Source organism: Orycteropus afer, unplaced genomic scaffold (assembly GCF_000298275.1).
Source record: "Orycteropus afer afer isolate SDZICR_OR568_19922 unplaced genomic scaffold, OryAfe1.0 scaffold00268, whole genome shotgun sequence".
Lineage (NCBI taxonomy): Eukaryota > Metazoa > Chordata > Mammalia > Tubulidentata > Orycteropodidae > Orycteropus > Orycteropus afer.
In genome coordinates, this window is record NW_006921855.1 from 997,323 (window position 1) to 1,020,920 (window position 23,598).

The 23,598-nt window shown below is 37.6% G+C and overlaps 1 protein-coding gene and 1 pseudogene across 1 annotated transcript in view; one reads left to right on the top strand and one right to left on the bottom strand.

The window, feature by feature from the left end:
• Window positions 1-23,598, top strand: part of GALNT7 (polypeptide N-acetylgalactosaminyltransferase 7) — a 235,924-nt gene that overhangs the window by 65,499 nt on the left and 146,827 nt on the right. The window lies entirely within an intron of this gene.
• On the bottom strand, window positions 18,268-19,611 carry LOC103205075 (annotated as a pseudogene).

Consider the following 23,598-nt stretch of genomic DNA (forward strand, 5'->3'; position numbering starts at 1 on the left):
TCACGCAAATTCTTCTGCTAGTTGGGGTTTAGTCCAAATCTGCATCCTTTCCTTCAAGGCTCAGGGGTCCAAGATTATCTTCTGTGTCTGTATTTATTGGTTTCCCTTTTCTTTGTTGAAGAGGGTCTGTGCAATCCTTCTGCCTAGTCCGCCATCTTGCCCCGCCTCCCAGCAGTTGTATCTTAGATGTTCATTCATATGCTTTTAAGACCCAGACCTAGTCACCATAGTAAGAACTGTATTATGCCGGTTGACTGGATTGTCCCATGTGTATTGGTCTACTTTTAAAGGAAAAAAAATGTTTTATCTTCTGCCGCAAGATGGGTTGCCCAGGAAGCCAACTCTGAGGTGGAGATTAGTGTATTAGAGAGTGCTCTTGGATCAACATTTGTAGAAGGGAGGAAAAGGAAGAACATCTAGGCAGAGAAGTTGAACTGCGAAGCAATCTCTATGAAGTCCTCAGCCAGCCCCACCGAGAGCTCTGGAGCTAAGATGGTCCTTCAGAGTTGACTCATAAGAGTTACCTCTGCATTGATCTTTCCCTCCTGTGGACTTTTCCTAGAAGGAGGTTTGACTGTGGCCAGTCTGTGTCTCAGCAGCATTGATCCGCAGCCAGGGCTGACAGCCAAAGGCAATCTTCCTCCTGTACTCTCCGAAGATGGGGAGTAAATTATTTATTCCAGAAGGGGGATCTGATGAGTACTCATAGTATCCACCATATCCCCAGTGAGTTTTTTTGTTCTTCAGCAAGATTTCTTTTTCCTGTTAACTGCCCTTTCCCTGTTGAATATATGTTCAAAGAAGTTTGCTTTTATACCATTCACCTTAAATCTAAAACCTTTGTTTCAGCTTTTATACTCCTGTAATATTGGGTAGGCCAGAATGTTTACATGCAGAAAACTTTTCCCTATTTTTAAACATCACGTTTAGTATCACTAATTCAGCGCTCAAAATTTCACTCTGCTTCCGTTTATAACCATGCTTGAGGAAGTTCTCAAAGATATCACTGTAATAGAAAGCCCTTATACTAACTCAAGTTTAGGACCTCTTGGATTTCAAACTCTTCTTTGTTAAAGCACTCTCTGTGATACTCAGAATCTTTCCTTCAGCTGTGTTTTTCTGCTAAAGAAAGTTACTGGGCTCTCAGCTTGCCCCGATCTGTCCCAACAGCCTATCCTCTGTATGAACTTCAGAGTAGAAAAGTTGTGTACTCTGTTTCACCCTCATACACAGAGATCCACTTCCACCTTTTCCTTTGGGCTTGCTAATGCAGGCTGGAAACGTGGTGCCACTGATCCTGCCTGCCACAATCTCCTGCCCTTGTTTTATCTTGTACCTTGTATATGGGATTAAGTGCTCTCAGCAAAAGAAATTACTGATTTATTCATTTGGATTAGTTCAACTATGTGTTATAAGTGCACTTTTTAAAATTTTCTTGCTTTTGGATTATATTTGGTCTTGATTTTGATTGGAAGAAGTCTAAATACTTCCAACATGCCTGCTCTATAGTTATCATTTCTGATAGTAAATCATTTCTGAGAATACTGAAGTTTGGCACCCAGCAACATAATTTGTTTGCTTTCCTATATTTTTATAAACTAGAAAGGAAATGCTTTAAAATTATGCATTTTAAATGCTTTAAAATTATGCACTTTAAATGCTTTAAAATTATGTCAAATCTATTTAGATATGTGGTTAAAAACCAGTCTAATAAACAAATAAATAAAAAAGACTCTAAAATTAATGCTAAAAGGCAACCAATCCTTTCATTCCTTTTTTTTTTGTAATTTACCAATTTTGTCTACTGATGTGAAATTAAAATTTCTAATTTAACTCCCTTTAGTTTTCCTAATTTAATGTTTTAACTTCTTTTAAAGAAATATCTTGAAGATTTAACATGAAACAAATAGAGATCAGTAGACAGCAAAGTATAATGTAATATATTTTTTCTTTCTTACTTAAAAAATTGCATGCATTTCCATATAAAGTGCTGTGCAGTGTGTAACATTTGGCATTCTACCTCCTGAAGGTCTCCTTTTAGAAGATGTCATATAACATAATTCTTTCTTTGCTTTTAAATTATTGGTAATTGATTAATAATTGAAGTCACTGCATTCTCTGTTATGAGTATGTTTTAATTTGCTAAAGCTACTTTTTTTTTTTAATGCTTCTTAAATTTGATTGTGTTCTCAAATGAAAAATATTTCTAGCTGTGCCCTGTGTGTGGACTTTCATCCTAATCCTTTTGTGGCCATAGGCGTTGTTTCTTAACACTGCATCTCATGTAGTCTCTGTTTTATCCTTAAATTACATGCAGGGACTGTTTTAAAACAAAAGAAAACGAAAGAAACTCCCTGCCATTAAGTTGATTCTGACTCATAGCAGCCCTGTAGCGCAGAGTAGAACTGCCCCATGGGGTTTCCAAGACTATAAATCTTATGAAAGCAAACTGCTATACCTTTTTTTTCCCCATGAAAGGGCTGGTGGGTTTGAACTACGGACCTTTTGGTTAGCAGCTGAGCATTTAAGCACTGTGCCACCAGGACTCCTTAGTGCCTTCTTTTTAGTGATTAATAGCTGACCATGATGCAGAACTTCCTTATGGAAAAAAATCTCAGGCTGTATAAACTGCCCTATAAAAGGTCAATTATTTTTTCCTGAAAAAAAAAAAAAAAAACAACTTAACAATTAAAAACAATTATATACGACCAAATACTCAATATAGCAAGTAATAAAACCAAGAGTTAAAAAATTAAAAAACTTTTACTTTTGTTTCTTTCTTTTTAGTAATTTCTATGCCTATTCTTTTTTTCTTGTTTGTTTGTTTTTGCATATTTGAGACCATATACTATAAGCAGTATGGATATAAAAAAATATATATATATATATATCCTACTTTAGAAATACCATAAGAAATTTCGAGAAACATTATTTTTCATGAGCATTATTCTTAGCATTTATGTACTATTTAAGTAGATGTAGCATAATTTTCTTGACTGTTTTCTCATTGTAGCCATTGTTTCCAGTATTTTTGCTGTTATATGTTTCAATGAATAATTATGACTCAGGTCTTATTCTATAATTAGAATTATCTCTCTACAATGTATTCTCAGGTCTAAAATTTTGTAATTAAGAAGAAAGAATGCTTTCAGGATTCTGATACATACAGCTAGATGGATCTATGAAAAACCCTTACAGCATTATGCTATGTGTACTTTTTTTTTTTTCCCTAGAGGGTCCAAGATCTTGGTGACCCTAAAAAATTAAAGAACCACTGATGCATGTTTATAAAAAGAGAGTTTATACTTCGTGTGGACATAATTGCCTTTTCACTTACTAAAAAGCAAGCATAGCCTGAAGTAGATGTGTAAGAAATTTTTGAAAATATGATCTTATTGAGACACACACATGACCAAAACTGAGGATGCCTTTTAAAAATACTAAGTAAGTGCCTTAGGAAGAGGAAATGGTGGCAGTTCTTCCTCTGTCAGTTTGAAAAACCTTATCTTTCTTACTTCATATTTGTCAGCATCTAATAAATGGTAGATTTAAATATATATATATATGTGTGTGTGTGTGTGTGTGTGTGTGTGTGTGTGTATATATATATTTTTTTTCTGTGAAACCAGAATAGCAAACATAGCAGCTTCATTTAATGTTCCTATGTGTCAGGTGACTACCTGAATCATAATTTTTTTTCTATTTTTCCTTGTTAAATGTCAGTTTTCAAAAATTTCGTGAGTATATCATTCTAAGGTAAATTATATTTTTCTATATCCTGACATTAGTATAGGCTAATGGGCACATAATAATAACTCATTACCACTTTCTGAAATACTAATTGGATTTTGAGGGCTTAGTGGAGCAGTGATTAACCAAAAGGTTGGAAGTTCAGGCCTACCAGCCACTCCGTGGGAGAAAGATGAGGCAGTCTGCTTCGGTAAATATAGCCTTGGAAATCCTATGAGGCAGTTCTACTCTGCCATGTAGAGTCTCTATGAGTCAGGATTGACTCAGTGGCAGTTGGTTTGGTCTTTGGACTGGATTTTCAGAATTTAAATTAGATTAAAATAGCCATTTCTGAACGATTTTGTTACTAATTCTAGTTAATAGCATTGTATTGGTTTGAAAATAAGGGAAAGTTCTTATTGAAATGAACTGTAACTTTAACAGTGATTCTAAAAAATATACCTGGGTATTGGTATTTTAAAATTCTTGAAGATACATACTAACTTGTATAGTTTAAAATTCCTTAGAAATTATCATTTGAGATATTAAATACTTGTGTGGACATTTCCCTCCATGAAGAATGCAGTGATTAAGAACATGGGCTATGGGAGCTAGGATTTTAATCCTACCTCTGCCACCTCCTTGTTTTATGGCTTCGGACAAGTTACTTAAGCTTTGTGCCTCAGTTTCCTCATCTATGTAAATCAAATAATAACAGATCTAGCACAAAAGGAGAAGTACTGATGGTACAGTGGTTAAAAGTACTGGCTGCTCACCAAAAGGTAGGCGGTTTGAACCAACCAGATGCTCTGCAGGTGAAAGATAATGCAGCCTGCTTCTGTAAAGATTTACAGCCTTGGAAACCCTATGGGGGATGTTCTACTCTGTCCTAAAGGGTTCACTGTAAGTCTGAATCCAGTCAATGGTAGTGTGTTTTGTTTTGTTCTGTTTTTCAGTTCCAAAGGTTATTGCTGGGATTAAAAAATAGACAGATGAAATGCATTTAGAATAGTGCTTGATGCATTGTAAGAATTAGCTGATCTTCTTTTACGTCCTCTTCATTCTATCGTCTCCTCTTCCTCATCATCATTATCATTGTCATCATCATCAGAGAAAATTGATACTCAATAAAACACCTTTTAGTGAAAAAAAAAAAAAAGATTTACCACTGCTTTAATCTTCCATTTTTCTTATTAAGCTTCAGAGGCTCTGTTCTAAGTGAGACTAAATTTAATCATGCTTTCGACTGACAGCTCGGCAGGCTAACGTTAGGGAATGCTACAGTAACATCAGACCATCTTTTCTCTTCCTCCGTAGATATCAGGATAAATGTGTTGCTTATCTTCATTGTACTAGATAAAAAAAGGGAATCTTTTAAATAGAAAACCAATGACTGAATAACTTAGAAGTAAATACAGAGTAAAATTGAGGTATTTGGTTAGGCTTGGTCATTCTGAATACTATGCATTTATTTATTTTTGTAGAATTTTAACTTCGGTTGCAAAGGGATATAAGCTTTCACTTGCACAGCAGTTTATAATTGTAATGTGACCTACTGAGGTTGGTGGGAATGTGGCGGACAATCTGAATTAGGCATATGAGAGTGACTGGTTTCTCTCAGATGATTCGAAGTTGCTGTGTATTCTTGAACAGCTGCTTGTTTTTCCTTCCCTCAAAGTAGATTAAGAGTCACACAAAACAGGGTTCAAGTCCTAGCTCTGTCACTTACCAGTTGTGCAGCATTGGATATGTTATTTAGTGCCATTAATCTTTGGTTGCCTCAGCTGTAAAATGTGAGCAATAAAATGATAGGGCCTGTCTCACAGGGTTGTTGTAAGGGATGAAGTAAGTAATACAATCAAAATTGTCTGGTTATTTTACTTTTTTAAATCAGAGTTTGCATTGCTGTCCTATCAAAATACATTTTAAAAATACAAAGTACATTATCCCTTAAAAACTTGGAACCTAGGAGACATCATATTTCCTATTGAATAGGTGTTGCTGTTTTATATTTAGGGATAGGAATAAGGAAAGTAGAAATGGTAGAGAATTTAGGGAAAAGGATACATAATAGAAATGTGCTGTGCCAAAGGTGCAAAAGATAGATGTAAGGCTCTATTCAAATAGGGCTTTTAGTTTGGGTGAGGAACAAAAGCTGATTTATAGGACAGCCAGAGAATAGTGAAAATGTTGTTGTTGTTGTTATGTGCCGTGGAGTTGGACCCGACTCATACCAACCCCTCCTTGGGTTTCCTGGGCAGTATCACTATGGAAGTAGATTGCCCAACCTTCCTTCAGATAAGTGGCTGGTGGGTTTGAACCTCCAGCCTTCTGGTTAGCAGTCAAGTGCCTTAGGCACTGTGCTACCAGAGCTCCTAGTGAAAATATTACCGAGTAGAAATTCATAAAACGGGGGAAAAACCTCACAGCTGAGGTAGATGGAGAAGGCTGAATTTTTAGAAATGGAATTGGAATTGAACCTAGAAAGTGAGTTGAGGAGGAAAAGGGCAGTGCTGTAGACTGAGGTTGATAACATGAGCCAAAACCCTGAGGCAAGACAGAGCGTGATTTTTTTTTTTTTTTTTTCCTATCTCCTGAAGGGGCACAACTGACTAAAGAGTAACTAACAGCTTGAGTGAGTACATAGTGGGTGATGCTGAATGCCAGGCAGAGGAGTTTGAACCTCTATTAAATGTAGAGACTTTTTTTTTTTTTTAATCCCTAACATGCACTGTGAAAACAATGTTTAACAAAATCCAAAGGCAGGATGTAGGGTAGATTAAAGGGGAAAGAGTGCGAAGGCAAAAATGAAGAGGCTGTTGGAATAAATTAGATGGCAGCGATGAGAATTTGGATCTGGAGGGCCGCTGTGGGATGGAGGAAGAAGAACATGCCTGTGTCTGTAACTTCTTTCCTTCTATTATAGCAAGGGGCAGTCTTTGTCCTAACCTGACCAGCTCTCCACATGTGGCTTACATCCTTTTTCATATTCTCAGGAATTTTCTACCACATATGTATATAATACCACATATGTATATAAATATATAAATATCTCTCATATTTTTGGCTTTTAAAAATGCTTAAGACTTTCTCATTAAAAACAAACCAAAACTCTTCCTGCTACCTACCTTATATTTCCTCCAGCTACCTCTCTGTCCATTCTTCCCTTTGCAGAAAAACTTTTCACAAATGTGTATTCTGGCCTGCTTCACTGCATCATGAAAGCAGATCTCACAAAAGTTACCAGTCAGCTCGTATCACCAAATCCAATCCTCATTTTACTTGCCTTCTAAATAGCATTTAACACCATTCCCTCTATCTGAACCATGCTTTTTGGTTATTTTCCTACACTTTTGGCTAGGCCTCCATCTCCTTAATAATCTTCCCCTCCTTTACCAGTCTTCTAAAGATTGGATTCCTTAAGATGGGGTCCAAGACCCTCTCCTCTCATAATCTCTCCATAGATAATCTCATCTAAGTCCATATTTCAGTTATTATCTGGATAAAAGTAGCTGTCAAGTTTGTATCCCTCATTCCATATGTCTTTGTTGAGATCCAGATTTTCTGTTTCTATCTCCTTTGGGATATTTCAAAAGTACCTTAAACTTAGGATGTCAAAAAAGGAATTCATGATCTCATCTTTTTCAGTGTCTCCATTCTCAGTGAATAGCGCACCCAGTTGTACAAGTTAGAAACCTTAAAGTCATCCTGACATCTCCTCCTTTACCACCCACGTTCAGTCTATCATCAAATTTTATGATTTTCCTGCCTAATTAACCCTTGAGTCTGTCCACAGCTTGCTTTGCCCTTCCCTTGCTCTGTTTCTCCTTCCTTGCTTCCTTCCCTCCCTCCTTCTTCCTATCCCCCCATCTCTTTCTCTTCTTCCTCCACCCAAACACACCAAGATGATCCTACAGGCTACCACCATCTGTTCCTTGGGCTACCAACTGATCTATTATCCAGCCATTCTGACTTCCCTTTAGTCTTTTCTATTCCTCAGTCAAAGTGCTCTTTTTAAAATACGCTTTCCCTTCTAGGTGCCTTGTAACTATTAACTGGTTTCTCATTGTGCTCACATTAAGAGCAAACTCCTTACCACAGACACCAGATCCTGCTTGATGTGGCCTTTACCTGTCTTCATGGTGACTTGCCTAGTACCAGGTCCTTGTAACTCTTCACATTCCAACTATTCACTATGAGAACTTTGTGTAACACTCTTCTCTACTGGTACTGCTCTTCCCTTTTCTTTTTGCTCCATTAACTTCTCCTCACTCTTCAGATCTCTACTCAGTGGTGTACTTATTCTCAAGGAAGGCTTTGCTAACTTCCCAGATTAGATCAACCCTCCTTAAAGTCTCTTACCACACCATGTTTGTGTGATTATTTGATTGTTCATCTCTTCCACTGAACTGAAAGTTCCATGAAGCAGAGCCATGTCTGGTTTTGGTCATCATTGTATCATGATAGACCAGTTCATATTAAATACTCAAGAAATAGTTGATGAATAAATAAATACATGTGTGAATTATTCAGTTTATCACTTTAACATTTCAAAGGAAAGAATGACATGGGCAGAAAAACAAATACCTCTTGGACTCCAGATAAGTAGAAAATAGTATGATACTTTCTTGTATAGCTGGATAGGAGATCATCATGAGGTGTTCTGAGGCTCTTAGAGATCCACATTCCTGAGGCCTCTGCCAACACAGTGTCACAGAGCTGGTGAGTGACTCATGCTGCAGAACTGAGACTAGAATACTTCCCTGGCCTGCACCTTCAGGACTTGTGATTATCATTAATATAACATCACACCTTCAGTGTTTAGCCCTGTTGACCATTTCTTCTCTCCTGAAATCCTCTTCCTCATTGGCTTCTCTAGTATTTTATTTCTAATTATTTTCTTATCCTTCTGAAAACATCTTGGCCTCTCTTTGCATTTATTTGCTTCATCAGATTGCTCATTCCGAAATTCAGCTATGATTTGGCATGCTCCCCTGTCATGACTCCTGTTTCTAACAGAATGAAGTCTGAACCTTATGGCCCTTTTCTTGAGGGGCCCCTCTAAGGCATACCAGTACCTTGCATCTCATCTACTGCCACCTCCAAGTATATCCCCAGCCCATGTTATACCAAACTACTTGGAGTTCCCTTAACATTCTGTTTTCTTTTATGTTTTTGTGCCTTTGCCTCAACAAAGGCACTGCGTAGCCCCACTTCCCATCCTCACCTCCATACCTACCAAACACCTCACTATGTGGTGGGGAACATCTACTGTTTTCAAAACCTAGATCAAGTCACTTTTTCTACAACAGAGCCCTTTAGTGCCTGGCATGAAGTTAGACCTATCCTAAATACCTGGATAAACTAGAAAGACAATCCTTTTATCTTTTAATGATACATACAAACACTAACGTGAATGCCAAATAGCACTCATGAAACTTGAGTATCCTTGGATAAGCATTCCCTCTTGAGGTCAGGTCTGTTGATTGTTGAAAACGAAAATGTCAAAAAGTTTATTACAAAAATAACCTTGATCTACTTTGAATGTATTTTTTCTCTCAAAATTATGTTTTCCTGTTATACCCTCCTAAAGTGGATTTCTAGTCAGGACGTGGTAGTAAAATGTTGTTTTACACTTTGAAATTACATTTCTGCCATGGAAGCTTGAGGTATTTTCTTTCCCAGTGTGATTTTTTTGTTGTTGTTGTTCAGATTTGCAAGAGAAGATTGTCTTATACCAATCAAATTGCATGTGTTCTAAAGCCCCATATTGCAATACTTTTTATGAGCTGTTATGAAAGCCAAGCTTCAGGGCATAGCAAAGAAGCACTAGAGGAAAAGCTGTTTTATGCAGTTCCAGCTGCAGAAAGTAGTAACACTTCATGTGGGAGTGCTGTATTCATTCTTGAATTTCTCCCCTAGAGGGATAATAGGACATTGGTTTTAGGCTTTGAAAAGGGTATTACAAACTTTCTCTCCCAACACAAATACCACATCTGACCTCCTTCTGGTCTCACTCAATAAAACGTTTTTTTCTAAGTGTCGTAAGTATTATTGATGATTCTATTGGTGACATAATTTCCTATAAGGTTTTCAGGAAGATTTAGAAATCATTATGTGGTTTCACTGGGATTGCCAGATGTGAGGGAGGATTAAGAATTAAACTGCTTGGTTTTGGCTGGTATTACTTTATGAAATGCCTTGTCATATTGGAAACAAGAATCAAAGGATAGGAAGAAATAAGCACTTCTTGATTAAGGAAGTGTTAACAGTGGAGTCCTCAGGGATTGATTTTGGGATTGCTTTTCTAAGGCATAATGCAATGCCTAAGGCATTTGACTGCTAACCAGAAGGCTAGCAGTTCATACTTACCAGCCACTCCTCAGAAGGAAGATTGGGCAATCTACTTCTGTATTGATGTCACCTCGGAAACACAAGGAGGAGGGTGGCTATGAGTCTGATCCAACTCAATGGCAGTGAGGTTTTTTTTTTTTTTTGGCTTCTAAGATGCTCAAGGAAAGAGAATGAAGAGAGATTCTAAGCTCTTCTAGGTAAGGAAGTAGAGCTGACTGGCAGAAGCTTAAAAAAAGCTGTAAAACATGTGAGTGAGCAGAAAAGGAGCAGATGTGACCTCATTTTCAATAAATTCAGTTTTTAAGTAGTTCCTCTCTTCTCCACCTGATGAAATGCTGTGATTGTTTCTTCGAAGGGTCTATTCAGCAGGATTAATTTCTTATTTTTTATCCTACTAAGCTATTTGGATTTAAAATGGGTATTTCCCATCTCCATGTGCATGCATAATATCTATGTATATAAATTATTCATGTGTTTAAAAATCTTCACAATTTTTATTTTATCATCTTTCTCCCATTGCTTAGCTTTCATTTTTTTTCTCCTTGTTCTTTTTCCCAATACTTCACTTATTTTTGGACAGGTCATTTTGTAAGGATAATGTGGTAAAATATTGACAATTTTATTAAAATTTTTTATATAACTGTATTATTTTTAGAATGAAAATGTTACTTAGGAGCTTTATATTTTAAAAAGTTCAGTAATTGTTTAGTTCCCAAACAAGGAGAGTTAAAAATCTATCCGCTGTGGCCTTTTATAGGTATCATAATCTGCACTTCACTATCTGTGGGAGATTGGGCTTTTAAACGACGTGAGTATGCTTGTATTTATAGCCATAGCCTTGACCTCTGTGCTCTTACCACAGAAATTAATACATACAGCTTCATCACCTTTTGAAATGTGCATTAAAAGATTTATTGCTCATTTGTTTAATACTTAGGTTAATTCTTAAAATTTAATTAAAATCAGCTGAACGTTTAATGTTAAATAGTCAAAATAAGAAAGATTTTTTCAATATAAAGTATGATTCAGTTCATGAGCTAAGGCAAGAGTCTTTATTAAAGTCTCTGGGGAAAAAAAGTTACAGTTCAACTTTGTATAAGGCAGGGGTTAGGGACACCAACCCCAGTGCAATGGAAGATTCACATATAACTTTTGATTCCCCAAAAAATTAACTACAAATAGCCTACTATTCACTGGAAGACTTACTGGTAACATAAGTAGTTGATTAACACAGTTCTTGCCATATACTTACTAGATTTTTATAATAGGGACTGACTCCAAGGAGAATCACTGTCTCACATGTACAGAATCTAATCTCTGGATTCTGGCCTTTGAGAATTAAGAGAGTAGCTATATTTATGTAGCACTAAGTAAGGAACCAAGGAGCAATGGTATAGTGCCATAGTGCCTAAGCATTTGACTGCTAACCAGAAGATTGGCAGTTCAAACCCACCAGCTACTCCACAGAAGGAAGACTGGGCAGTCTACTTCCATAGAGATTTACCACCTTGGAAACCCAAAGGGAGTTGCTTTATAAGTCAGAATCCACTGTGGCAGTGACTTTGGGGTTTTTTGATGTAAGTAGCCAGGGAGAATCGCCCTCAGACTCTGACCTGTGTGAATTACAGCTTTATATGGTTTGAACAGAGAAGTTACACATGTTTATTGAAATTCTAGGAGATCTACTGCATAGGATTTTTTTGGAGTGGTGCAAGTACCCTCACAGCAGCCATACATCACATGCTTTAAAAATGGCAGCCTTAGCTTGATAGGCAGGGATATGGCAGCACGAGGCCATCTCAGGACAAGGCTGGAGTCTCTAGTGCACGTTACATGGGCCAAGTCTGGTAGGAACCGGTGTTACTTGTTTTCTCTTGTTCGCAACTGCTTTGTTTCTGAAAAACAAAGTTTCAATTGCACTGAAAAGTTGTAATTGTAAGAGCTGTGGGGCCATGGGCCATAAGGGTACATACAGTCTGCATGGCAGGAGCTGAAGGGTATGGGCCAGATTACATTTTCACACAAAAACACAGAACACTCACACATCTATACAGCACATAGATTTATTAACTGTACTGTATGATGATTATTTACTATTATTTAAATGGAAGTAAATCAAAAGTCTTCACCCTCGTCTTCACATTGAGTAGGCTGAGGAGAAGGAAAAAGAGAAGGAATTGGGCATGCTGTCTCAGGAGTGGCAGAGGTGAAAGAAGAGGTGGAAGGGAAGGGGAGAGAGGCAGGTACATTTTATTAACTTTATGGAAATATATCATAATTTCTGTCTTTTTTGCTTTTTCATTTCTCCAAAAATATTTCTTATGGTACCAATCCTTCTTCCACAGTTTGCTTTCATTTCAGTGCCTGTATCATGGGAGGGTTTATGTTGTTAAAAAAAAAAAAAATCAAAAGCAATCTTGAATAATCAGAACCCTTCTGCCAGATTCTCTAAGTCTGTTGTTTTCTGGCACTGCTGCTGCTTCATCTTCCTCATCGTCTGGCACTGGTTGGAAAGCACTCATCTCCATCAAGTCATCTTCTGTTAATTCCTCTGGTGTGGTATCTATTAGCTCCTGAATTTCTGCAAGATCCATATCTTGAAAAAAATTTATGTAGAAGTGGACCTGTGCAGTTCTAACCTATGGTGGTGTTCGTGGGTCAACTTTCCTAAATATGTTAAATTTCATGTTTCTCATAGGCTTCTTGGTTAGTTGTCTATGATAATAATTAATCTGGTTATTAAATAGTCTTATGAGTAAATGTTCTTTTGTAAAAGGATAATCAATCTGTTGTTTGTTATTTCTTTATTATAGATATTAATCTGAAGCCCTGGTTGTACACTTGACAATTAACTGAAAGGTCAGTGGTTCAAACCACCAGGCACTCCACAGGAAGAAGATGAGGCAGTCTGTATCCATAAAGATTTGCAGTCTTGGAAATCCTATGGGGCGGTTATACTTTGTCCTGTAGAGTCACTCTGGGTCAGAATTGATTCGCAGGCAGTGGATTTGGTTTGGTTTGGGTTAGCCATTTACCTGAATTGGCGCTTTAATTGCCTATTTTGTCTTTTAATTTGCTCCCCCTTGAACACTCAACATTTTTTTGACCTGATTTAGAATCTGTAGCCAGTTACTGTTTTACAACAAGGACCAATTTAGCAAGAAGCAGTTTCCAAGAAAAATTGGACTAGAAGATTAAAACTAGCACTAGCAGATTTACTTTTTCATATTTAAATAAAGTACTTGTTTTCCATGAAATACCAAATTGCACTTGCAAACATGATTTATCCAAATCTGAAGAAGAAACTAAAACAAGGATTATTCAAATAGGAGATTTGTTGGGACAGTAATGTTTTCAGTTGTCTCATTTGGATTCCCAAAATGCTAGTTAAAAACAAGACAAGAAGTGGCAAGACAATGGAACCCAAGCCATTTTTATTTTGGTGAAGTAGTAATAGGATACCCACAGCTAGATGTTTGCCCTTTATTCGGTCCATGAATAAACAACATCCTTAGTACCTATTGCATCCTAGGTGCTTGGGACACACAGATAAATAATACATACCCACTGGTGGCCTAGTGCCTAAGGCATTTGACTGCTAACAAGAAGGCTAGTGGTTCAAACCCACCAGCCGCTCCTTGGAAGGAAGGTTGGACAATCTACTTCATTAGTAGAGGCAGTAGCCTCAGAAACCCAAGGAGGGGTCGCTATGAATCGGATCCGATTCCATGGCAGTGAGTTTGGTTTGGATTGGTTTCCTTAAAGAGCCCGCAGTCAGCCTGGTGAGAAACATGTAAATGGATACTGATAAGGCAATAGGTTGTGGGGGAGGGGAAGCAATGTTAGAAATACTCACAGCACAGGGGAAGTGAAAGGAGGAGGGTTTCCTGGAGCTATGATTTCTGCCTTTGAAGCTGCTGGCTTGAACAATTGTATGCTTAATGGTAATTTCACATTTACAAAATAGAACATTAGAGATAATAGCGTTAAAAGAGAGGAAGATTTTGTGTGAAATCTCTTTTTCCAGTTGTAATTTTACTTCGTATGTTGAAAATGAAAACATTTTATTAGTAAGGAATTTGCAATTTACACTGATACCTTTGAAAAATGCAATGGATTGATAAGGTTTTTTAAAAGTAAATTTCAGCATAATTTTAGCCAATTCAATACCTGTGTAGTTTGGGTGAATTAATTGTTTAAAATTGTACTCTTTGGTTCTGAGCATGAATTTATTACCCATGCTTACTAATGTCACTGTTAAATACACTTTTAAGCTATACCTAATCACTGGAATAAGTTAAGAGTTCAAAAGATCAAACTCAAAAAGTAGAGTACTTTTATATTTCAGACATGGTCCTTTGTAGGAGGACTTCTTATCTATGAAACACCTTAAATAGATGTATATCTTACAGAAAAATTCAAGCTTGTCCGTGAAGTTTGGATTCTGGTGAAATAAAGGTAATACTCCTTGTCAGTGGAAGAGTGATTTTCCTAAACCCTGAATGAAAAGGTGCTTCCCTCCCCGCTTCAAAAAGAAAGAAAGAAAAGTGTACTCATACACAGTGTCCAGTAATTTGAGTGAGATTATATGTAAAAACTGTTCTGATGTCTGAAGTACAGTACTTGATGTAGAAACGGCCATGAAAACTGGACTGTGGCTCATTTAAAATTTTGGATATCATCAGTTCAACATTATTATCCAAAGGTAGAACATGCAGTACTGATGTTCCAATATTTTTAAAAATACTCCGTTAAAGTAAGAAGTTGCCCTCGTGGGAAGAAACATGTTTAATCCTTGTTTGGTTCCTTGGATGAGTTTTAAATACTGAGAAGGGGCCAAAATTTTCTACTCTAAGCAGCCAAATGTCAGCATTTACCTGTAGAAAGAAGCCTGAGTGAACCCAAAACAGCTGGGATTACCATGGGTGCATATGCCTTAAAAAGGAAGTTCATGGCCACCAGAGGGAGAGGGTACTGGAAAGGATTCTTGGACCAGGGTATATGAAGAGCTCATTCAGGGCATTTCACAATCAGAAGAATTAGATTTTTAGATAACCTTCATGGAGTTAATTTTCAGTAACTCCAAATAGTGGATTGCCCAAAAATAGTTCATATTTTTCTACTGAGCACATATTATTTTCAATACATTTATTTTCTCATTAGTTAAATCTGGCAAATCACAAAATTATCTTAGTTCATCCTAATCATGGGGAAGAAACAACTCTGCTTGTGTTGAAACTGAAGGAGAAGAACTCAAGACTTAAAGCTTGCCATATCCTGATATCTGTAGTTGACCATGATTATTCTGCAAGATACACAGAGAGCTTCAGAAAATTATAATGTTGATGGGTACCTCTTTTAAGATTACCAAATAGTGTACATTAAAATTCAGATCTGCAAATACTAGTTAACTGTTATGCAACCATGAGATTTACTGGGAGACTCTTATGTAATGGAAATAGTTTTATTTAGGTGATTAAGTGTTCAAAAATATGATACAGCCTACTTTTAAGAAGACATCTATTAATGTTAGTGTAACTCAGTATACTACAGGATACACTCTTATTATATGCTATATTTTATACGTCTGTCCTATAAAACTGGGCTTGGAATTTTGCTTATTTGGTTAAGGAGTGATATTATTTTGATTTGTACTTGGTAAAATATTTCTAGTCTGTGGTTAAAACTGCAGCAGTACTTAATTGCAGTACTTAAGTACTTGCAGTTGTTGGCACAGTATATCAGATGGAAGTTTTAAGGGAAAGTGAAAGAATTAACGATTAGTTCTTATGCAGTAGGTAGATCTCTAATCTCAAGTTTCAACATTTCAGTTCTCGGAGTAAGTTTGAATCAGACTGGTGTACTATATATTACTCTGCCTTGGATTAGTGGTTACCCTGCCAAAGTGTACTGTATATTACAGGAGTTGCTGATTTGAATTCCTTTTGGTAGAGCAGTTACTGTAATGTCAATCATACTGTTGTCTCCATTCTGATACGTTTTGTTCTATATCCCGGCCTTGTTCTTAAAAAAAAAAAAAAAAAAGGAATACCTCCTAAGTGAGTCTGTTTCTTTCAGCAGACAGTTCTTCTCAGCAGAAAGTCACACTTTACCTTTGTACCTTACTGCTAAGCTATACCCAGAGCTTATATAGAATTTTTGTATTTACATAAAATTATCTGAAGACATGCCCCTCTCCATTTTCAGTTCTGCTTTAGTTGGTAACAGAGGCATTACCACTGAATAATAGCCTTAAATCACTTCCTAGTTTGTTGCTCTTGTTGTTGTTAGGCGGTGTCAGGTGAGTTCCGACTCATACGACCAGCAGAACAAAACACTACCTGGTCCTGCACCATCCTCAAAATTGTTGCTATACTTGAGCCCATTGTTGCAGGCAGTGTCTATATGTCTCATTGAGGGTCTTCCTCTTTTGCCCTGATTCTCTACTTTAGCAAGCATGACATCCTTCTCTAGCAAATGGCCTCTCCTTATAACATCACCAAAGTACATGAGAGAAAATCTTACCATCCTCTCTTCTAAGGAGCATTCTGGCTGTACTTCATCCAAGACAGAATTGTTTGTTCTTCTGGCAGTCCATAGTGTATATTCAGTGTTCTTCTCCAACGCCATAATTCAAATGCATCAGTTCTTTTGCAGTCTTCCTTATTCATTGCCCAGCTTTCATATGTATTTGAGACAGTTAAAAATTACCATGGCTTGGATAAGGCATTTGACTACTAACCAGAAGGCTGGTGGTTCAAACCCACCAGCTGCTCCTCTGAGGAAAGGTTGGGCAATCTACTTCTGTAGTGGTATTGCCTTGGAAACCCAAGGAGGGGTCTCTATGAATCGAATCCAACTCCACAGCAGTGAGTTTGGTTTTGGTTTTGGTTTGGACAAGGTACATCTTAGTCTTCAAAGTGACATCTTTGCTCTTTTTAACACTTTAAAAAGGGTCTTTTGCGTAGATTTTCCCAATGCAGTAGGTCTTCTGGTTTCTTGACTCCTACTTCCATAGGCATTGATTGTGAATCCAAGTAAAATGAAATCCTTGATAACTTCACTCTTTTCTCCATTTATCATGATGTTGCTTACTGGTCCAGTTTTGAGGATTTTCGTTTTCTTTATGTTGAGGTGCAATCCATTCTGAAGGCCATGCTCCACGGCCTTCATTGGTAAATGCTTCAGGTCTTCACTTTAATCAGCAAAGTATGTCATCTGCATATTACAGATTGTTAGTAAGTCTTCCTCCAATCCTGATGCCACATTCTTCTTCATATCTTTGAGCTTTCAGATTATTTGCTCAGCATACAGATTGAATAAGTATGGTGAAAGGATACAACTCTGACACACACCTTCCTGATTTTAAACTGCATATCCCTTGTTCTGTTCGAACTACAACCTCTTGGTCTGTGTACAGGCTCATAATGAGCACAATTAAGTGTTCTGGAATTCCCATTATTGCAGTGTTATCCATAGATTATTATTACTCACACAATTAAACACTTTTGTGTGGTCAGTAAGACACAGGTGAACATCTTTCTGGTATTCTCTGCTTTTAGTAAGATCTGTCTGATACCAGTAATGATACCAGTAATGATCTTGGCATAGATGTGTGAGTGCTTCTAGTGTAACATCCCTTTGTTGAAACATCCCAAGTGGTATTTCATCAATTCCTGGAGGCTTATTTTTCACCAATGCCTTCAGTGCAGCTTGGACTTCTTCCTTCAGTACCATTGGTTTTTGGTCATATGCCACCTCCTGAAATGGTTGAATGTTGCCCAGTTCTTTTTGGTACAGTGACTGTGTATTCCTTCCATGTACTTTTTTTTTTCGCTTAGGAGAAGTGAACCATCTGTTTGTTTGCATTGAAATATATCATTTATTAAGTATCCTCTTGCCTTCATTGTTGTTGTTGTTGTTATGTGCCATCGAGTCGGCCCTGACTCATAGCGACCCCTCCTTGGGTTTCCGAGGTGGTATCACTACAGAAGTAGGATTGCCAGACCATCCTTCCAAGGAGTGATTGGTGGGTTTGAACCGCCAGCCTTCTGGTTAGCAGTCAAGTGCCTTAGGCACTATGCTACCTTTAGTTGACCATAAGCTTTGAGCATGCCACAAATTTGCAGAATATACCATATTCTTCTCGTTTTGTGGGTGAAGTAGGGTGCCGAGAGCCGTTGATCACTGTTGCACCAGTGCTAATGGAGAGGGCTGACCCCATATTACTCCATTCTTGGTTCTCTCCTCCAAGTCCATAACTTCCTTTTATATTGATTCTTTCCGCTCTTCTGTTGTATGCTCCCTTTCATCTAATTGCTTCTCAGGGATCTTTGGTGGTAGAGCTTCTGCTTCAGGAACACCATACCAGACATTGACATATGGGTACTGGACAGCTTCATCTACAGAGATCTTTTAGACGCATCTGTTACCAGCATTTTGGATAACAAATCCCTTGCCTGATTAGCTTAAGTTTGTTGTGTTCCGAGTCAGCAAGGAAAAGCACATCGGGAAGAGTTTCTCAAAGCTATATCCAGCATAATTAGGTCTGTTTTCAACTTAAGTCTTTATGTTGGTTGCAGTTTCTTCATGAATTCAGGACATGGTATTCCAAGCAGTTCAGTAACTTTATTCCACTGATCAGTATGATCTGTACCTGGGAACAAAATACCACCTTTGATCATTTCTTCCATGATGCTCCCAGCTGACCAAATGTCATTTTTCTTTGTAGCCCACTCCTAGGATGATCCCAGGGGCTCTGTAGTAGCGAGTCACTATGTAAAGTGTTAACATGAACCTTGTTCCTGCAGTTCTGGCCAGTCTAAAGTCAAGAATCTTCAAAGTGCAGTCTGATTTTACTATTATATTACTGGGCTTTAAGTCTTGATGAATAATTCCAGCAGAGTGCCAGGTGCTTGATTCCACATGGCATCTGATAGAGAAGGCAGGACATTCTTTCATGATCTAGTTCCATCAGAATCACTTGGCAAAAGATTTGTATCCATGAGCTCCACAACTACGTGTTGTTGTTGTTGTTATGTGCCGTCAAGTCGGACCCGACTCATAGCAACCCCTCCTTGGGTGTCCGAGGCAATATCACTACAGAAGTAGATTGCCCCATCTTCCTTCCTTGGAGTGGCTGGTGAGTTTGAACCGCCAGCCTTCTGGTTAGCAGTCAAGTGTGTTAGGCACTACACTACCAGAGCTCCCCCATGACTATGTAAAAACATCTTGAAATTCTTCTAGGGATTTCTGTGGTGTGAACACATTGAAAAAGCCAATTACATTTTTGTGATTAACACATTTCATAAGAACTAATTCTCTGTAAGCATGAGTTTGATTCTGAAATGGCTGGCCTAGCTTTTTGATTGTGACATTTCTTTCAAGAATGGCATCATAAGCTGCACATATAATTTTTTGAGCTCCTGAGCCTATAGGTTTTAAATTCTGATACCATTTCAGGACTTTGAATGTAGAATCTCCAATCTCTACACTATAAAATTTGCAATTACGTTTGCTTCTGCTCATGATGGCAAGCAATTAATTTGAAGGTTTCATCCAAAAATTCACTGAGGAGCTCAGATGGTGTTGGTCCAACATATTCTAATCATTCAGCTGAACTTTCAAGTCCTGATAGTGGAACAAACGAGAACAAGGGAACCCTCTGGCCGGGAACAGGAGCCATCTGGGTAGTGGCTGCAGCCGTTAATCAGTGCTACTCGCAGCTCCGCACCTGGGCCATGTAATCTGGCGGCCACTGCTCCACTGAGTAACAAGCCCTTCCATCTACTTTTGATGCTTCCTTCATCATTCAGTATTTTGCCCATAGAATCCTTTAGTATTCCAATTCTAAGCTTGAATTTTCTTCAATTCTTTCAGCTTGAGAAATGCTGAGAAAATCCTTTTGATTTTCTAACTCCAGATCTTTGCACATTTAATTATAATACTTTACTTTGTCTTGTCAAGTCGCCCTTTGAAATCATCTGTTCAGCTCTTTTACATCATCATTACCTCCATTCACTTTAGCTACTCTCCGTTAAAGAGCAAGTTTCAGTCTCTACTGACATCCATTTTGGTCTTTTCTTTCTTTCCTGCTTTTTTAATGACGTTTTACTTTTTCCATGTATGATGTCCTTGAGGTCTTCCCACAGTTTGTCTGTTTTTCAGTCATTGGTATTCAATGCGTCAAATCTGTTCTTGAGATGTTCTCTAAATTCAGGTGCAAAAAAAAAAACCCAAAAGGAGGGCTGGTGGCATAGTGCCTTAGGCATTTGACTGATAACCACAAGCCTTCCGGTTCAAACCCACCAGCCATTCCTCGGAAGGAAGACTGGGCAATCTACTTCCCTAGGGATATTGCCTCGGAAATCCAAGGGGGGGTCTCTACAGGTCGTAATTGACTCAGTGACAGAGATATATTCAAAAAGTCGTATTTTGGCTCTCGTTGACTTGTTTTAATTTTCTTCAGCTTCTCCTTGAACTTGCATATGAGTAATTGACCGTTTGTTCCATGATCAACCCCGGCCTTGTTCTGACTACTGATATTGAGCTTCTCCATCTTCTCCTCCCACAAATGTAGTCAATTTCGACCCTGTGTATTCTATCTGGTGATGTCCATGTACATAGCTGCCATTTATGTTGTTGAAAAAGGTATTTGCAATGAGTAAGTCACTGGTCTTGCAAAATTCTGTCATGCATCTCAAGGGTCATTTCTGTCCTCAAGGCTATATTTTCCAACTACTGATGCTGTTACTTTGTTTCCAACTTTCACATTCCAATTACCAGTAAATGTTGATTTCATGTTTGGTTAATTTTAGACTGCAGAAGTTAGTAAATACCTTCAGTTTCTTCAACTTTGATGTTAGTGATTGGTGAGTAAATTTGAATAGTAGTAATGTTAACTGGTCTTCCTTGTAGGCATATGGTTTTTACCCTATCACTGACAGCATTGTACTTCAGCATAGATCTTGAAATGTTTTTTTTTTTTTTGATACTAAATGCAATGCTGTTTCTCTTCAGTTTGTCATTCCTGGCATAGTAAACCATTTGAATGTCTGATTCAAAATGGCCAATACCAGTCCATTTTAGCCTCACTAATACGTAGGATATTGATCTTTATGTGTTCCATTACATTTTGACAACTTCTGCTTTTTCTGGATTCATACTTTGTACATTCCATGTTCTTGTTATTAATGGATGTTTGCAGCTGGTTCTTCTCATTTTGAGTCTTCCTAAGGCATTGGCCTACTAACTAGAAGGTTGGTGGTTCAAATCCACCACCCACTCTGTGGGAGGAAGATGGGGCAATCTATTTCTGTAAATATTTACTGCCTTGGAAACCTAGTAGAGGTTGCTATGAGTTAGGATCCACTCAATAGCAGTAAGTTTTGAGTTTTTGAGTTTAGCAGTCTTTAAAATGTACTTGGAATAAGGTCCTTTCCCATAAGGTTGACCAAGATATTCAGGGCCTGATAAGATCTCTGTTTGATCTTGAGTTCATCCATTTTACACCATGATTAAGCACAAATTACTTGGCATTACCTCTCCACAGTGTCAGATTACCCAATAAGCAAGGTAATTATGGGTTTGGTTTTGTTTACATACTGATCTGTAGTGAACAATTTCACCTTTTTTCATTCACCACATCAAAAATTCTGCTTCTGGATATGGCTGGCGTCTCTCTCTCTCCCAGCACCAAGCACCTTCCTACAGAATCAAAGCCTCTCTTCAAATTTACAGTCCCTGTTAGGGACAGAGTACACAGTAAGCAAGGAAAGCTCAAGCTTACTTTTGCTTACTTAACTAATCTTTATTGAACAGTTTCACATTTTTTTTTTTTTTACCACATCAGTACAGATTAGATAGTAAGCACACATAAACCTCAGCTTACTTTGCTTATTGGGTAATCCCTCCTCATCTTTCCCTCAAAGCCAAGTAGGGATATTCACTCCCAATGAAGTCAACTCTTTGTTCTCTGAAAGAAGCCTTGATTGTCTTCAGTAAACACAAAACAGCAGCAGGGAATGGATTAGTTTAGAATCTGTCTCTCTTTAACCAGAGAGAAACAAGAGTACCAAAAAATACTCCATACTGCCACTCTTACTCTGCCACATGTTGGTAAGCTTACATGGGTACTCTGTTCTTTATGAACTTTGGCACCTGCTTTATTTTTACCCCCTCCTTTTCTGCTCTCTCTGCCCCATTTCTCCTGCTGCTTCTAGGTGAATGAGTAAGTGCAGCTATAGGAAAAATGTTGATACAACTTTTCTAATTTAAAGATGCTGTTGACCAAGAGGGTTTGAAAATCACCAACTGAAATTTAGCTTGTTATGCTTTTAAGTTCTGCAGTTCAAGAATGATAAGCAAATAGTGTGCATCATTTAACAATGGCCATTTCCTACAGCTAAATAGTAATTTCTCAAGAGATCATGTGACTCTACATGAGTAGCTCTTCACTAAGAGCTCAGTTTTCTAGGGTTTGCCCATCATTTCAAATCCAAACAAATTTTTACTTTTATTTGGTATTAAGACCATTTTTTCTAAACCCCTTTGGATTCATATAATTTCTACTAAGACATGACCATCTTGGAAATATATTATGTATAATGTAGGACTTCATATATGTGTGTGTGTGTGTGCGTGTGTGTGTGCACATATTTGGCTTTCAAAGGTGTAAGGCGGATAATGAATACCTGATCTGATAATCCATAATAACTTATCATAAGTGGTTATATTTTTCAGCACCTCTCTACCTACATAAACATACTGATTTTCTACTGATTCCCTTTTCCATTTCTATCAAGAATGATTCATTGATTTTGGCAATACAGAAAATCAGCTGGTGTTTTTGAAGATAGCATAGTACCAGTGAGTCATAAAAGCATCTACTGATTCTCATTCACTAACTGGGAGGAGTACGTAGTTTTCCTTCTCAGGGGAGTTAAGTATTTCACTGTTTTATAGCCATTCTTTGAATCATATAACATTAATATTTAACATGATTATTCTTAATTGACTTGAGGTTAGACAGACAATTCTTGTATTTAGTTTTGCCTTCAGATTTAATGACATGCACATTTTGAGAGGTGAGCAAATTCAGTTTTTCTGGTGAGTATTATATAGCATCATTATGAGCCAAATACTGTGCAGAGAATATGAAAGTTGTTTGTCCTCTTCGCTTCCTGAATTCATAACATCTTGACCGAAAGGTACTATCTGATCCAAACCTTTCTCTTCCATCTTTAATTCCCTATTCTCTATCTCTCCCTTTTCTTCTCAAAGTATCTCTCATAACCAAAGCAGAAATTTTAGGACTATATTCTGGCAAGATGGCGGACTAGGCAGAAAGACTGCACAGACCCTCTTCAACAAAGAAAAGAGAAACCAATTAACACAGACACAGAAGATAATCCTGGACACCTGAGCCTTGAAGGGAAGGATATAGAAGTGGACTAAACCCCAACTAGCAGAAGAATTTGCGTGATAATACCAAAAAAGGAGACAGAAGGAGCTGCG